A 3,875-nucleotide genomic window follows, 5' to 3' on the forward strand; every position below is an offset into this window, starting at 1 on the left:
ACCACACCCATCATCTTAACAGACAACTGACGAAAAACAATATAGTTGGTGTATACAGAGGAATTTAGGGGGAGAGCGGCCCCTTACAGAGCCACATGGAAGTAGAAGAATATGTTTATTTCCATTAAATGGGCTCACAAGGAGCATACATATACATGTGTATGATAAATACATGGTATCATTCCAAACTTTGGCTTGCAAGGATACCCCCTTTTTCAAAATAATAGATCCGCACAATGAAAGTACTTTTGTTTTCGTTGAAACTAATGATGATGTAGTTCAGAAGGGTGAATCTGCATGTGTATATGAAGTATGGACAGTAATTTATGTCCCTCTAGTCTAATCCAGTTGACAAATTTGCTTTGTCATGTCGGTATATTAAATAAAAGTAATGTAAAGTGACAAATACTTGAATTAGATACTTATCTTGACTAATAGGATAAAAACATAATGATTACATACACATGCACTTGAAATCAATGTGTCATACTACATGTATTGTACTTCGACCTCGTAAATCTCCATCAGGCAAAGTTAAATATATATTTTCTTTGATAAGATACTAAGTGGTACTCGGTCTGAATGTATTGATATTTTTAACGTTCAGCTACCAATACTACATTAAGTTATCTCACCCAGACAATGTTGGATATATATTTTCTTAGATACTAGATTCACTTTGTAGCACTGGGGTCTTAATTGAATGATTTTTAACGTTCAGCTACCAATATAACATATCATTATTTCTACCAGGCAAACTTAAACATTTGCTTGCTTAGATAAGATACTAGATTCATTATGTAGCACTCGGTCTACTTTTAATGATTTTTTAACGTTCAGTGACCAATATTACATATAATTATTTCATCCAAGCAATGTTGGATATATATTTTCTTAGATAAGATTCTAGATTCACTATGTAGCACTCGGTCTAAAATTTATTGAACGTTCAGCTACCAATATAACATTAAGTTATCTCACCCAGACAATGTTGGATATATATTTTCTTAGATACTAGATTCACTTTGTAGCACTGGGTCTTAATTGAATGATTTTTAACGTTCAGCTACCAATATTACATATCATTATTTCTACCAGGCAAACTTAAACATTTGTTTGCTTAGATAAGATACTAGATTCATTATGTAGCACTCGGTCTAAATTTAATGATTTTTTAACGTTCAGTGACCAATATTACATATAATTATCTCATCCAAGCAATGTTGGATATGTATATTTTCTTAGATAAGATTCTAGATTCACTATGTAGCACTCGGTCTAAAATTTATTGAACGTTCAGCTACCAATATTACATTAAGTTATCTCACCCAGACAATGTTGGATATATATTTTCTTAGATACTAGATTCACTTTGTAGCACTGGGTCTTAATTGAATGATTTTAAACGTTCAGCTACTAATATTACATATCATTATTTCTACCAGGCAAACTTAAACATTTGTTTGCTTAGATAAGATACTATATTCATTATGTAGCTCTCAGTCTAAATTAAATGATTTTTTAACGTTCAGTGACCAATATTACATATAATTATCTCATCCAAGCAATGTTGGATATATATTTTCTTAGATAAGATTCTAGATTCACTATGTAGCAATCGATCTAAAACTTATTAAACGTTCAGCTACCAATATTACATTAAGTTATCTCACCCAGGCAATGTTTGATATATATTTTCTTAGATACTAGATTCACTTTGTAGCACTGGGTCTTAATTGATTTATTTTTAACGTTCAGCTACCAATATTACATATCATTATTTCTACCAGGCAAAGATAAACATTGGTTTGCTTAGATAAGATACTAGATTCATTATGTAGCACTCGGTCTAAATTTAATGATTTTTGAACGTTCAGTGACCAATATTACATATAATATTCTAGATTCACTATGTAGCACTCGGTCTAAAATTTATTAAACGTTCAGCTACCAATATTACATTAAGTTATCTTACCCAGGCAATGTTGGATATATATTTTCTTAGATAAGATTCTAGATTCACTATGTAGCACTCAGTCTAAAATTTATTGAACGTTCGGCTACCAATATTACATTAAGTTATCTCACCCAGGCAATGTTGGATATATATTATTTTCCCAGATAAGATTCTAGATTCACTATGTAGCACTCGGTCTAAAATTTATTGAACGTTCAGCTACTAATATTACATTAAGTTATCTCACCCAGGCAATGTTGGATATATATTTTCCCAGATAAGATTCTAGATTCACTATGTAGCACTCGGTCTAAAATTTATTGAACGTTCAGCTACCAATTTTACATTAAGTTATCTCACCCAAGCAATGCTGGATATATATTTTCCCAGATAAGATTCTAGATTCACTATATAGCACTCGGTCTAAAATTTATTGAACGTTCAGCTACCAATATTACATTAAGTTATCTCACCCAGGCAATGTTGGATATATATTTTCCCAGATAAGATTCTAGATTCACTATGTAGCACTCGGTCTAAAATTTATTGAACGTTCAGCTACCAATATTACATTAAGTTATCTCACCCAGGCAATGTTGGATATATAGAGATTAATACATGGCCTTTTCCATATCAGCCTGGGTATCATCCCGAGACCCCCATATCAGCCCGAGACGGAGTCGAGGTGCTGATATGGGTCGAGGGATGATACCCAGGCTGATATGGAAAAGGCCATGTATTAATCGCTTTATCATATACTTCCGACAATAGTTTTATGTAAGGCAAATGAATAAATGCAATAACTAAAACAGTCAAAAACTTTATAAAGAAGTTAAATTATGAATGAAATATACTATAATTGTTCAACAACAGCAGCACTACCTCCTTATATAGTAATAGTAACATTTCCTATAGAGGCTGAAACATTGAAATTTTGGAAGAGTTTTATGATCATTACTACTCGGAGTCTCCATGTTTGTTGTACTATAAAATGATTCATAATTGTCATTGGCATTTTTTAGCAAGTACTAAACTACCCACAAAAGTTCCCGTAAATTTTGACGTCGTCATAAAAAATATCTGACGTCACAATGGAAAAGTAAACAACCAATACCGGAAACACCGGAAGTAACTTGCACGAGAGGCACTGATATGGGTTTTGTGCACGAGATGCACCTGATATGGGTTATCAGCCCGGGTGGGAAGATATGGCTTGTGCACTTCCGCTCATTACACATATGCAAAAGCTATCATATCAATGCTAAGTATATGATAAATATTATTTTCCCAGATAAGATTCTAGATTCACTATGTAGCACTTGGTCTAAAATTTATTGAACGTTCAGCTACCAATATTACATATAACAATCTCACCAAGACAATGTTGAATACATATTTGCATAGATTCTAGTTTAACCGTGAAGCACTCCATTTATTTTGTTTTTAACTTTGACGTTCAGTGACCAATATTATATAAAAAAAAAATTGAAACATACGAGAAACAATATGTAGAATTTTTCATCCGTTTTCTTCTAAACGTAGTAAAAGAATTAAATGGGTTTAACTCTATAGTAAATTTTAACATCTGCATGGAGACCGAAAAGCGTTTGCCTGCGAACAATATTACAGGAAATAATATCAGTGGGATTTAAAAAGGAATCAGTATTCTCAGTAATTGCGAGTACTTCCAGATCTGTAATTTGTGAGTTTGTGATTTTTGGAAGTGTTTTTGTTTTTATGTGCTTTGTATCGATCTGATGAGTTCTTTTCAACTGATTTTTATAGTTTGTATTTGTTTTATACTTTTACACCACTGCCTCAGGTAAGGGGGAATGTGTGGCGCCATCAAACATGTTTAAGACCACCACATTCGGTATGTACCCGCCTGCCCAAATTCAGGAGCCTGTAATTCAGTAGT

This window comes from Mytilus edulis, chromosome 7, assembly GCF_963676685.1.
Source record: "Mytilus edulis chromosome 7, xbMytEdul2.2, whole genome shotgun sequence".
Lineage (NCBI taxonomy): Eukaryota > Metazoa > Mollusca > Bivalvia > Mytilida > Mytilidae > Mytilus > Mytilus edulis.